General features: G+C 37.3%; 1 protein-coding gene and 1 pseudogene across 1 annotated transcript in view; both read right to left on the bottom strand.

Annotated features, from left to right (window-relative positions):
- ARHGAP20 (Rho GTPase activating protein 20) overlaps nucleotides 1–14698 on the bottom strand; it is a 124426-nt gene that overhangs the window by 66408 nt on the left and 43320 nt on the right. The gene's annotated exons all lie outside the window — the stretch shown is intronic.
- Nucleotides 2972–4058, bottom strand: LOC114500040 (annotated as a pseudogene).

The raw sequence follows: 14698 nt of genomic DNA, 5'->3' as shown, positions 1-14698 counted from the left end.
TGTCTATTTTCTCCCTACTGTCTATGCTACTTATTCTCTGTACCTTTTCCCCTCTCTCCTCCTCCCACTCCCCTGTTGCTAACCCTCCATGTGATCTCCATTTCTGTGGTTCTGTTCCTGTTCTAGTTGTTTGCTTAGTTTCTTTTGGTTTTGTTTTAGGTGTGGTTGTCCATAATTGTGAGTTTGCTGTCATTTTACTACACACATTTTCTTTCTTCTTTTCTTAGATAACTCCCTTTAACATTTTATAAAATAAGGGCTTGTTGATGATGAACTCCTTTAACTTGACCTTATCTGAGAGGCACTTTATCTGCCCTTCCATTCTAAATGAAAGCTTTGCTGGATACAGCAATCTTGGATGTAGGTCCTTGCCTTTCATGACTTGGAATACTTCTTTCTAGCCCCTTCTTGCCTGTAAGGTCTCTTTTGAGAAATTAGCTGACAGTCTGATGGGAACTCCTTTGTAGGTTACTGTTTCCTTATCTCTTGCTGCTTCTAGGATTCTCGCCTTCATTTTCACCTTGACTAATGTAATTATGATGTGCCTTGGTGTGTTCCTTCTTAGGTCCAACTTCTTTGGGACTCTCTGAGCTTCCTGGACTTCTTGGAAGTCTATTTCCTTTGCCAGAACGGGGAAGTTCTCCTTTATTATTTGTTCAAATAAGTTTTCAGTTTCTGACTCTTCCTCTTCTCCTTCTGGTACCCCTGTAATTCAGATGTTGGAACATTTAAAGGTGTCCTGGAGTTTCCTAAGCTTCTCCTCATTTTTTTGAATTCGTATTTCTCCATTCTTTCCTGTTTGGTTGTTTCTTTCTGCCTTCTGGTCCACTCTATTGTTTTGAGTTCCAGTTTCCTTTCCATCACTGTTGGTACCCTGTGCATTTTCCTTCATTTCTCTTATTGTAGTCTGCATTTGTTCTCTAATTTGCAACCAAAATCAACTAATTCTGTGAGCATCCTGATCACCAGTGTTTTGAACTGTGCATCTAATAGGTTAGCTATCTCTTGGTTGTTCAAAAGGATGGGTTCTGGAGCTTTGATTTGTTCTTCTGTTTGAGCCATCTCTCTCTCTTTTCTTTTTCTTTGGGTCTGGTTGCACCTGTTACAGTAAGGGGTGGAGCCTTAGATGTTCACCAGGGCAGGGCACCCCAGTCACTGGGTTGTGATGTTGTATGTGGGGGCGGGGTCGAGAGGGAACAATGGCAGTAGCTCCATTCTCCGAGGGACCTCAGTCCCCTCTGCTGCTTCCTCCAAGCAAACTGGGCCCCTCTGGTGCCAATTCCTGTGTGGATGGGCTTGTGCATGCTGTGGGACCCTCCAAGTACCTCCCCTGTGAGGCTGGGTGTCTCTCTGTGTGCCTCAACTCCCACAGGTTTCCTCAATCAGTGTCCTGAGGCTCTGCTTCCCAGTGCTGTGACCCTGCATTGCGCGCATTGCCTTGCTTTGCAATCGCTGCCTCACTGGGTCTGCCGTTTGCTGGTTGCCACCCCTGGGCCGGGGTCTGCCAGCTGTCACCTGTGCACTCAGGGTCCACCCGCTGCAGTCTTGTGTGCCCCAGATGGCTTATGCGCCCCCAGATGCCTTAAGTGCCCAGTCCCACCACTCTCTGCTCTCTGCAGTGTGACCAGTGCCTGGCAGCTAGTCTCCGTCCCTCCTACTGGTCTGGATGCACAGGTCTAATTCAACTTCTTGGTTGTCTAACTTCTATTCAAATCAATTTTCTGTCATTTCTGGATGTTATTCTGTTCCTAAGTTGTTGTCCCTATCTTGGTTGTGCGTGGAGGTATGGTGCATCCACCTATGCTTCCATCTTGGCCGGAACTCGCAATTCTTAGAATAATCTCATCCAACATATAATATATATTGAGTATATGATCACCATATAATTAATTATTTGTAATAGTGGTAAGGGTTGCCTTTACTGGGTGTATGCCATACACAGGCCCTGGAGATAGATGTAGTCCCTAGCTTCAAGGAGTTAGCTGTGTGATACAGGAATTAGACAAGCAAACACAATGATAAACCAGTGAAACAAGTGTGATCAAAGATAGTCAAAGTACTTGTGGGCACAGAGAGAAGTAAAAATAGGAGCCCCTATTTGACACTGGATTGGTTAGGAGAGTTTCTTGAAGGACCCAAAGTCTTCAAGGATAGACAGATTAATGAAGGCTGAGAGCAGTCTAAGTAGAAAGAATAGCATGCCAACCATGTGCAGTGTGCTTCAGTTACTGTGGGTGGTTCAGAAAGGTTGGAGTGACAAGGGCCTGGGGAACAGCAGCAGCAGATGGATGTTTTCCTATCACATTTAGATTTTATCTGAAAGCACTAGAAGTATAACAGGGCACTGTGTTTTGTAATATATTCAAGAAAATAGAGGAGGGCAAGCTTAGAGGAAGGAAAACCTTTAGTAATTGCAGTAATCTTAGGCAATAAATGTCATGGCACTGTGCTGGCAGTGAGAAAAGGATAGAAGACAGAAAAATATTTAAAAGATATTAAAATATAGATAAAATTAGCAAATTGATTAGTTGTGGAGAATGAAATGAAGATGGAAGTAACTAAGAAAAAGAATATAGACTTACTGCCCAAACCTTTTTCAATGTACTTATTTTATTTATTTTTCATCCAACAAATGACCTTTGTATGTGTGTTGGCTAGGCACTGTGTTCAACGGTGGCGATATAGGGTAAATAAATTAATATTTATTCTTTCCTCTTGTGGAACTTTGAGTCTAGCTATACTGTCAGCTACCTACTTGACATCACCCGTCATTGATGCTCAGTTCAATTTGTAGTAGAGGTTGAAAACCACAACCCACAATCATATTTTATTTGGTTTGCAAAGAGGTTTTGATTTCAAATGCCCCATTCACGACATGCCCTTTCTTGCCACTTTGCTTTGTTTAAGGAACCTCTCAGGGATCTAAAAGCATTTAAGTCTGTGCTTCTTGGCCTAATATTACTTTTTAAAAAGTACTGAGGCCTTTTATTTTTTTTTTTTACACTTCTCATGCCATGCATTCATAGGGAATGGGTTCCAGCAGCTCAGGCTCCTTTCCACTGGTTCTCACACACTGTGCATCTCTGGGCGGAGCAGGCTGGCACTTCAGCTGAACCCAAGTACCTTTCTCTTTGGCTTCTTTCCTTTTCTGATCATTTTCCTTCACATATTTTAGAGAGTTATCTTGGCTCTTAGAGTGCTTAATATGCTCAATACATACTCTAATTCTCTTGGCAAGAATCTTGCCCTTAACTTGTTTGTTCACAACAGTACCCACTGCATGCTGGGTGGTACTACAGACTCCTCCCCCTTTGCCCTGGTAACAACTGTGGGGCATTCCTTTTTGAACAGTGCCCATACCCTTGCTGCCTACAACATCACCTTTCTTGTAGATTGGCACATGAGTGGCCCAAAGAAGCAAGTCCATGTTTTCTAAAAGACCTAGAGAACATATAGTGGGTACCTCTTCTCTTTCCTAATGTGTTGGTCATTTTGGTGAATTACTGGAATATGATAGTGCCAGCTGAAAGGATTACCTTTTTTTAACCTAGCTTAATTTTGAGTTATTTTTTAAATTGTGGTAAAATACATGTAAAATAAAACTTACCATTTTAAAATGTGTAACTCAGTGGCAATTAGCATATTTACAATGTTGTGCAACTATCAACACTATCTAGTTTCCAAATATTTTCATCATCTCCAAAGGAAAACCTGTATTATGCAATCACTCCCCATTGCCCACTGTATCTAATACCTAGCAACTACAAATTCAATAATTCTCTATGGATTTGCCTACTCCAGATATTTCATATCATATAATATATGGCCTTTTGTGTCTGGTTTCATTCACTTAGCATAATGTTTTCAAGGTTCATTCATACTGTAGCATGTAGCAGTACTTTATTCCTATTTATTGAAGAATACTATTCCATTGGATTAATATAGCACATTTGTTTACCCATTCATCTGTTGATGGGTATTTGGGTTGTTTCCATCTTATGGCTATTGTGAATAGTGTTGCTATAAAAATTCATGTACATTTTTAATTCCTTTTTGTTGTTGTTCGAATACAGTTATCTCTGTTTTCCTGCCCATGTATTTATTTTTGTTTGAACGTGTTTTTTTTCTTTTTTGTATATATCCAGCAGTGAAAATGCAGGATCATATAGCAATTCTATGTTTAAGTCACTGAGGAACTGACAAACTGTTTCCATAGTTACTGTACCATGCTAAATTACCACTAGCAATGTATGAAGGCCCTAGTGTTACTTTTGACTCTTCTTTTTTCTGTTCCCCACATATCACATCCTGTGTTTACAGGATATACTAACTAAAAAATAAAATCTCTTTAGTCTAGATCCACATAACCTCTACTATTGTTTGCAATGAACTCCTAACTGGATTCTCTACTTCCTTACTCTCTCTTCTCCAATCTGTGCTATTCACTTCTCATTCTATCAAATTAACCTTTCTGATGTATATTATCAATGATCACGGCATATACACTAAGAGTAAGCCCAACTCATTAACCTAGAATTCAAGTTCTAGCTGTTTTACCCTACCTGGTTATGATAATACGTCAGTTAGAACTCTATATTACTTGTATAAAGATAGCCCTAGTGAGTCTTAGAGAATAAGTTAGTTCAGAAGTAATTTAGAAAAAAAGGAGATGACTACTGAAATGAAGCTAAAAATACCGTGATCAACATCAATATTATATCTTATTCAGCAATAAAAATGTGTCATTAGATATTCATGATTATCTCAAACATCTCAACATTGAAAGCACATTTTAAGAAAATCTAGTCTAAGCCCTGGCTGGAGTAGCTCAGTGGATTGAGCGCGGGCTGGGAACCAAAGTGTCCCAGGTTCGATTCCCAGCCAGGGTACATTCCTGGGTTGCAGGCCATAACCCCCAGCAACCGTACATTGATGTTTCTCTCTCTATCTCCCTCCCTTCCGTCTCTAAAAAATAAATAAATAAAATATTGAAAAAAAAAAAAAAAGAAAATCTAGTCTAAAACAATTATCTGTCTTATTGATGGGATAAAACATGAGAAAGTGGTATTACATTTCAATAGTCATTGTCTAAATAAGATCACATTCAAATTACCAAAAAAAACCCCTCTACATAGAGATTTTAACATGATGTGGTTGTGTGCAACATATACTATTAACATGCACTGTTAATTTGGTACTATTCCACTACCGAATTAACATCAATGATTAAATGATGCATCATGTAGCTCATATTACTGAGTCCTAATTCTGACTTGGTATTATAGAACAGAGCCCAGTAATCATGTTAATACCAGGATCAACATGAACTAAGCTAGGATAAGGGCTTATAGGTTATATGAATGAATGGCAGGGTAAATAGAGTAAGCAAGGCCTTAAAAGTAAGAAATACACAAAGGAATACCTTTGCATTATCATCAAAATGCTGATTAGAACAAGCAGTATATGTGATATAATGAGAACAACAATCTTATTATCAATGATACCAATATATAAAGGGCACAGAAAACATAAATATTAAATAAGCAAAGACAGAATAGCAGTATGGAAGGAGACAGTGAAGGACAGAGAAGGACACTTTAATAAATAGTTACACTAACAGAGAAAGATCCATACACAGAAATGTTATTTCCAAAGAAGAGAGTAAACTACGTAACTTTTTAATAGCCTTGACACAGAAGTTGCTCAACAGCATTTATTAAGAATTCATTTAATCAAAAGCACTTGACAAGACATTACAAGAAAGGAGAGAACATGATCTTACAAGCACTGTCTCTGAGAACTTCAATTTAGTCACTTATGTGGACTTAAAAATACCGTGCATCTTTTTTTAATCCTCACCCAATGACTTGCTTATTGATTTTATAGAGAGGGGAAGGAAGGGGGAGAGAGAGGGAAAGAAACATTGATTGGTGGTCCCTTGTATGCACCCTGACTGGGGACTGAACCTGCAACCTAGGTAAATGCCCTGACCAGAAATCAAACCTGTGACCTTTCAGTTTAGGGACAATGCCCCAACCAACTGAATCATGCCAGCCAGGGCAATACTGTGTATCTTAATTATCAACTAAATAAAATTGGTTTGAGTCATCTTCTTGAATCAAAAAAGACTACCAAACATATTTATGCTACTGAGGGAAATTTATGTGTACAGTGATTACAATGTGACATGGTTATATGTTTTTTTATTTATTAATTCAGTAAAGAACCAAGCCACCAAATAAGCTGACTGGGCACTCCAGTAGTTTTGAGTACTTTGGTTCAGGTAATAATTATATAATGGTACACTGAAGGAAACAAAAGGGTCACATCTGATTAAAGATGGTTCTATCTACAGTTTCTGTATCTGCTAAAAACATGTCATCTAATAATACCTAATTAAAAAATTAAGAAATATCATATTATACCCATGAATTAGAAACTAGAGGCAGTATATTCATGGCAGTGACTTAAGTTATCTACTACTACCTCCATCTCACAATGCTAAAAGGTCAATATACAGGTTGACACATAAATAAATTGATTCAATTAGTGGGTTCATAACAAATAGAGAAGGCTTTGCTTTGACAGGAAACTTGAACTACTATTTTACTAAAATACCTATATGATACATTGCAGAGTAAGAAAGAATCACCTAATAAATATCTGCTTTAAGACATTTAAAAAAAAGAAGGCAATGAATTGGTGCAAGTCTCTTAAAAGGGGAAAAAAAACTCATTCAGAGGCTTTGAAATAAATTTTTGAGCACATTTTGGTTTGATGAACTTATTTCAAATTAAATCATTTGGGAAAAAAAGAAATTTTTTTTAGTAAATGCTAAATAGAAAGTTGAATATTAAGAGAATTTTTAAATTCAAGGTGTGGTTTTTCTATATTGAGATGGCTAAACTATCTGGTGAAGTTTAACTTTAAAAAAATTTTTTATTGTTCAAGTACAGTTGTCTCCATTTTGGCCCCACCATTCTCCCCCACCCCACCTACTCGCACCTCCCACCCTCAATCCTACTCCCCTTTGGTTTTGTCCATGTGTTGTCCTTTATACATGTTCTTTGATGACCTTTCCCCTTCTTTCCCCGTTTATCCCACTCCCTACTATCCTCTGGTTACTGCCAGTTTGTTCTTTATTTCCCTGTCTCTGGTTATATTTTGCTTGCTTGTTTGTTTTGTTGATTAGTTTCCACTTATAGGTGAGATCATTTGATATTTGTCTTTCACTGCCTGGCTTATTTCACTTAGCATAATGTTTTCCAGTTCCATTCTTGCTTTCGTAAACGGTAGGAGCTCCTTCTTTTTCTCTGCTGCATAAAATTCCATTGTGTAAATGTATCATAGTTTTTTGATTCATTCATTTATTGATGGGCACTTAGGTTGCTTCCAGCACTTGGCTATTATAAATTGTGCTGCTATGAACATTGGGGTGCATAGGTTCTTTTGAATTGGTGTTTCAGGGTTCTTAAGGTATAGTCCCAGCAGTGGATTTGCCAGTTCAAAAGGCTTAACTTTTACTTTTAAAATCCCAAACTGTATTCCATATTTACAAATAATTTTCTCAGTCATTTACATATTAATGATTGTCTACAGTGCATTAAGGACCTGGAAATATAGCAGCCAATGAAGTGGCCAGAGCCATGCACAGAATTTTACCTTTTATTCTGAGTGAGATACAATGAGAAAATAATTTTGACAGAGAAGTAACAGAATTTATTAGGCAAATAGCACATAGAGGGCAACAAAGAGGAAGCATGTAATAAACACTTGCTTAGAGAAAATATAAAAGAAAATCACAGTAATGAGTTGGCTAAAATCCCTTAAGTAAAAGCCCATTAGACACTTCTTGAAAAGTAGTAACTTAGGAAAGAGATAATGGTTTGGTAATGGTGGAAGTAATAAGAAATAGTTCTACACTAGATATATTTTAAAAGTAGAACTTAATAGGATTTGATGATAGACTATCCCATGACTAATTGGGATAGGGGTGGGATAAGGAATTGTTCTTGGACATATTAAGTTTGAATTACCTATCAGATATCAAAATGGAGATTTTAAAGCTATGAAAAGAGATCAGATCATCTAGGGAGTTAGTATAGGTGGGGAACAGGTTCAAGTACTAAGCCCCAGGACACACTAACAGAAGCTGAGAAACAAGGAGAAACTAGCAAAGTAGAATGAGCTGGTTGTCTGTAAACAGAACCAAGAAGCCCAGGAAAGAAGGGAGAGATTGGAGTATCCAAAGCTGCAGAAAGATCAAGAAAGATGATTTGACCATTGGACCTAGAATTATGGCAGTCACCAATGACCTTGTCAAGAACAATTATGGGAAATTTATGAAGAGATTACTCCAATTTGGTTAATAAAAATTTTAGGTAATTGATGATTCTGCAGAGTCACCATTTAAATGGTCCAAAACCAACTGTCTTGAAAATAATTGTTAAAAAGATGCTACATAAGGCTGGAAACACATAAAATAAGTTCCTAAATCCAATGAAGTGCTAATAAAATGGTCTTGGCCATTACTTGGTACAGCTATTACAAAGCTCTAACACTATTCTTGCATTATAACGCATAAAACAACTACATTGAATAGGGCATAAAAGTTATCTCCTGATTAGAGCAGACATTTTCATATATTTCAGAAAACTGCCTCTCCACAGTGCTAAGAAAGTACCTTCTTTCTGTCTGAGAATGAAAAGCATGCTTTCTAATGCTCAGAAGCAGCAACTTTTATCAAATACAAGCAGCTTTTCATAACATTGATGTTGCAGTCAAGAATCAGGAAAGATTCAGAACACTTTTTTTGACAGCCAGTGTATTTCAGTTTTCAAAAAGATGTTTTAAAACTAAGCATCTTGGCCCTGGCTGGCATAGCTCAGTGGATTGAGCGTGGGCTGCGAACCAAAGTGTCACAGGTTCGATTCCCAGTCAGGGTACATGCCTGGGTTGCAGGCCATGACCCCCAACAACCACATATTGATGTTTTTCTCTCTCTCTCTCTTTCTCCCTCCCTTCCCTCTCTAAAAATAAATAAAATCTTTAAAACAAACAAAAAAAACTAACTATCTTATACATGAAAGTCTCAAATAACTGCTTAAAAGCCTGGTATGCTTTTTATTTCAACCTTTACGACTGAACAACCTTTCTGTCTACCAAAGTCATATACATACAGGGTCCAGTACAAATAGCATCCCTTTTTTATTACAAAATCATAAGCATGTAATTATGTAACATAACAATATCACACACAAGCATACCACATAACATCTTAGGTGAAATGTTCCAATTAAAACTATAAATTGTGACATCCATAATATTACCCTACCAACCACACTCAAGCAGGCCTTCCTTCTGCTGGACCCTGTATATACAACTAAATCCTTGAGTAGGATTTAGCAGTTGCTAGGGACACCAGTAGTTATGATGCCAGAAAAGGAATAGGCTCACAAGTTTCTAACCATAACATGAAATGCTTGTTAAATAAGTAAAGCTCAGCTGTTAGCTTGCAATAAAATATTCTCATCTGTCTGTTTTTGATCAAAGTACCCCATAATTCAGGCAACTGAGTTTTCTAGATTATTGGTTGTTTTACTATACTAAAAGCCACTTATTGTAGGCAGAATAAAAAATAATAACATTAAAAAGATCATGTAGTTTGTTTTAGATAGGGCTGATATAGTATATCTTAAGTGTTTCATGCAATCTAATCTTGACATGAACATTAAAGCATTAAAATCTAATATACTTTCCAATTTCAAGCAAAAGTAAACCCAATTCTTAAAATAAAAACTTTATATTGAACATATACGGTATATGCTGTCAGCAAATGTTGTGCTAGACATATTTAAAGGGTAAAGAAAATCAACTTTTATATTTAAGAAATTGTCCATTTTCCAATATTAGTCTTTTTCACTTGGTGCTGTCACCATTGGTGTGAATATATAAACTAAATATGATATGACACAGCCCTTAAGGACAAGCATCTTATTTTTTAAGGGATGGGGATTTTAAATAACTTTTTTAACCCTGTACAACTTTAACATCTTTCACCCAAACAAGAAACAAAACAAAACAAACACAAAAGTGGTAAGTATTATAGAAAAGAGGTATAACAAAATACTAAGGGAGTTTAGGAGTCAGAAAATGTCCTTGGAGACAACCAGATGGTGAAGTGGGAAGAAGATGGGAGAGCAAGGAGGGAAGACAAGAGATCAGAAAAAGTTTCACAAAGGAGTCAGCATTTTATGAGTTTTTCAGAGAATAATGATTTGGATAAGATAAAAACTTGAGTTTAAAAAGAACAGGTGATTTGCTGAAGGTCACAAAACTACTTATTGCAAAGCCAGGCCTGGAACAACAACAGTTACCTGATACAGAAAGCAAGTAGGCTTTGGATTAGATTTTGGGAAAGAAGCAGCAGTTTGGGCAGTACTTTTTATCTAGTTTTTCTCATAACTTTTGTCTATTTTTCAATTTTTCTGGTTGAAGTAGGTCCCGTTGAAAAATATATTTGCTCAAAGGACACTGAGAACAAGAAAAATTCTGCAGTTTATGTTTAAATTACCTGTAATACTTGATCTTTCTCCTCTCTAAACACAGAGACTATAGGAAACCTTAGAAAAATATCTGTACCCTGGTATAGGACCAGTATCTGACTCAGGTGTTATAGTTACTTGTTAACTGAATGTACTACATGTGCTACATATTAGCACTTTATTATCTTTTATGTTCTTTACTTATTTTGTACATGTATGCCATGTTTCCCAAATTGCATGACAAGCTCCTAGTGATCACTTTACACTGTGTAGCAAGATAGGGTCCATGTCTTATTTCTGGTCCCGTTTCTAGATGTATCACTTTCATAAAGGACTCAAATGTTTGCAGAATAAGTAGATAAGCAAACAAAAGTGTCCTTAGTTTGTTTTCCACCTACAAAACTAAAGTGGAGAAATCACTCAATTTATCATTCAGAAACAAAAACCAAATCCCAAAGCCACTTTGCTATGAATCTGTGTTGATACTAATACTTTTTGCTGGGGGTAGGGTCAGGGTGGGAAAGAGAGGTCCTTATCTCTTTTGATGGACGATTACCACGGTTGAGGGGGCCACAGGGTAAAGAAAGTAACTCTCTTGAGAGGAGGCAGACACATTTGACTAGTTGCTCCTGTTCTCTCCCTAACTTTATATTGCAGTCCACCTTTACTCTCACAACACTCTATTTCTGGAATTTTTTCCATCATTGCTCTTAAACAAAAATAATAGAGGAGAGGAGAAGAATTCCAGAAAGATGAACATTTGACTTCATGCAATTTAGTTCACAGTAGCAGGACTTCCTCAAATGATCAAAGCATTCCAAAAAGTGAGAAAAAGCTAAAAGCTGTTAGAAATAGCCAAAGCCAACCATCTCTTTCTTGCCCAAGTTAACAGATTGTCAGACTTACTTCTCCTCTCAAAGACTTGGTTCTGTGCACATGCACAAAAGCATGTGTGCAGATGCCCTGTGTGGTTCTGGAATTCTAAACCCTGATGCAAGGGCAAACTTTTCAGTTTTGCTCCTCACAAAATACTGAACAAATGTTTGCTGAACTGAAATCCAACTGAACTAAAGAAAAACAAAGAGCATTAAAGCACTCACCAGCTGGACACCAATCATGGGGAACCATCATATTAAAAACCTTTCGTCATTCTCAAATTGTTTTTCTCATGCTCAAATTATAAGAGATTGATCATAATGATCATAAATTAATGCTATGGAACAAATGTTTTAATTTATATTTTATTCAAAGCCTTAAAATGTTAGTAATAAGTGGAATACTTATAAATAATGACTGGTGCATGTTAAAGTGTGAAACTCACATATTAAAAGCTAGACAAAATAAAAATTGACAGCTCAACTAAAACCAAACCACATTTTAAGTCATTTTTCACATAGCTAAACTGACATCATTGCCTTAACAAAGCACAAAGCACAAAGCACGCCTTGCATCTGTGTCGGTGGAGCTGAGCAGACACATATGTGGCCTAATTTATCTCCAGGCTGTGAACATTTTAGCGTGTGGCTATAATGTGCTTTCTGTGACTATTCAGCACAAGTGATAAAGCAATATTGCCTGCCTTGCCAGAAAGAGAGGTGAGTGGGAAAGTGCTCTACTGTTTCTATGAATTCCCAATGAAATTATATTGGAAATACATTTCAGAGGTTTCTGAATCTAGGGGTTTGAAGAAGACTTAAGAATAAATCTTCAAGCAGGTTACAACTGAATTTCAATGGAAGTTTCATCCTTCTCATTTTTCAGAAAAAGCTCTTCACTGACCTCAACTCTGGGTATATAGAGGGAGTGTTAGTATTCCACAAAAACAGAGTCAAATTAACTGCATTTGAGTTCCTCAGACTATATTCTCCTAACTAGAAAACTAAGTAAACATCCTAAGACAGTAAAGCAGAAGGAGGGTGGTAGTGCTGATGGTAGGGAGTGAGGAGGATAAGCCTTTCTCTTTTCTAGAACCAGAGCTTAATGTGTCCAAAATATGAGCTGAACAAAATCAGGGTCCCTGACCTCCGTGAAGACAAGGGCTTCAGTCTGTCTTGTTCATTGCTGTATTCCTAGCAGTGCCTGACACTGAAAATACTCAATAAATGTTTGCTGAATGAATTATGATGATGAATGTCTACCTTGTTATGGTCCTGTAAAGCCCCTGATAGACAGTCACAGGTCTTCTCTGACACAGGAAGAGGCAGGTCTCTAAAATGGGTAAGAGTACCTAGTCTGACTTCTTACTCTTTGATCTAGTGTCTTAAAAAGAGTGGAGCTCTTTGGGGCTCGCTAAGAGAAAGGGAGAAGAGCCCTAACTGATAAATGCCATTTTTAATGGTATGCCATTATCTTTATTTCCATAAGGCCAAGCATTCCTCTGAGTATCTTCCATGAGATGTTAATAAATGTCCAGCTATCCTACCTAGTCACTCTTTCTCACCTCACTTTACTTTTTTGTACTAAGTACTACTTACTAACAATCTCATTTGTTTGTGTTTTGCTATCTACATCCCTCCTACTAGAATGTACACTGCATGAAAGTTATCATCAATATTTGTTGAATAAATTAACAACTGCCAGGCTGTTCTAAGAGATGAATGAGAAAAACAAAATCCTATCCCTTCTACAGTTTGCTCTGTGAAGACATAATAAAAGTAAAAAGGAACCTGAGAGAAACAACACATTAAAGAGGTTTCTTTACCTCCCTATTTCCAGAGCTTTTACTGTGTACAGGGAAAACTGACAAAGAAACTTCTTCCCCTCACCTGAATATCTGACAGGAGTAATGTGTCCCACTTACACTGAACACACATTGAGAAATGCAGTCCTGTGTCTGACTTGGGTACTCCCACATGCCTGCTGTGATGCTGGCACTAAGATTCCTATATCTACACTTGGGTCAGTGTCTTAAACTGCCAGTGTGGTGACACCAGTAGTAACTAGGAAGAGATCATCAACAGTGTATAAAAGTCAAGGGACAAGATACTGAATTGAGAGTTCCAGTCATCCCTCCCTGCCTGGATATTCTCCCTCCAATTTCACTGCAGGAGGATCTAGGTTTTATTTATTCAGCTTGAGAGCTTCTGAGCTTCTCTATTAATTTTATAAAATTCTTGGCCATTATATACTCAAATATTTTTCCGCCCCATTTATGTTTGACATTGTTCTATAGCTCCTGCATGCTTCACATCTTTTTTCTTTGTGTTTCACTTTTGAAAATTTCTGTTAATCCATCTTTAGGTTTACTAGTTATTTCTTCAGCTATGTCAAGCCTGAGGATGAATCTGTTGAAAAAATTCTTCATCTTTGATATGACAAGTTTAAGATTTCCATTTGAATCTTTTTAGTTCTTACCTCTCTGCTAAGATTTCCCATCTGTTCATGAATGCAGTCTACCTTTTCCACTAGACCTTTTACATATTAGTCTTAATTGTTTTAATGTCTCTGTCTGATAGGTCCAACATCTAGTTTATTTCTCAATCTGGTCAGCTGTTTTATCTTTCAACATTTTTTTTCTTGCTGTTTAATGTTATGAAGTTTTTGATTGATTACTGGACATTTCTATAAAAGAAAACAGAGACTGAAGTAAATAGTATTTATTCGTGGAAGTGGGCATGTATCTTCTATTATGCCATCAGCATGAGAAGCTGAATCAATCTAGTCACTTGTCAAATTGTGTTTGGGTTTTGTTGTTGCTATCTGTTTAACTTCAGAGTACAGACTTCATATTTTTCTAGTGATGACCTACTGTTGCCTAGTGCTTAGTATAAGGCCTTAAATACTGCAGCTTTTCTCACTGTCCCTGCTCCACTTTCAGCTTTTAGCAGTCCCTGAATGCCTGCCCTACAGTGGGGATGGGAGGGGAGATGGGATGTCTTTCACCAGCTCTTGCTCTTGTCCTAGAAGTAGACTCTTGCTTATTATTCAGCATTAGGCTTTTCATGGGGCACATGAAATTTTCAGTTCTCCTCATCTGTCTAAATTTTTGGCAGAATATGTGCACCTGGGCTTCTGAAGCAGGGTCTTCTCCTGTCCCTGTCCCTCTTCAACACCATGGCAGTCAAATTCTGCCTTGAATTTGTGACAGAAAATTCTGTCTTAGGCAGAAAAGAGTTTCTGCCCTCTCCCCTAAATGGTACTAGACCTCTTGTTTT

Source organism: Phyllostomus discolor, chromosome 6, assembly GCF_004126475.2.
Source record: "Phyllostomus discolor isolate MPI-MPIP mPhyDis1 chromosome 6, mPhyDis1.pri.v3, whole genome shotgun sequence".
Taxonomy (NCBI): domain Eukaryota; kingdom Metazoa; phylum Chordata; class Mammalia; order Chiroptera; family Phyllostomidae; genus Phyllostomus; species Phyllostomus discolor.
Note: the sequence above shows the minus strand (reverse complement) of the source record. Positions and strands in the feature narration are given on the sequence as shown.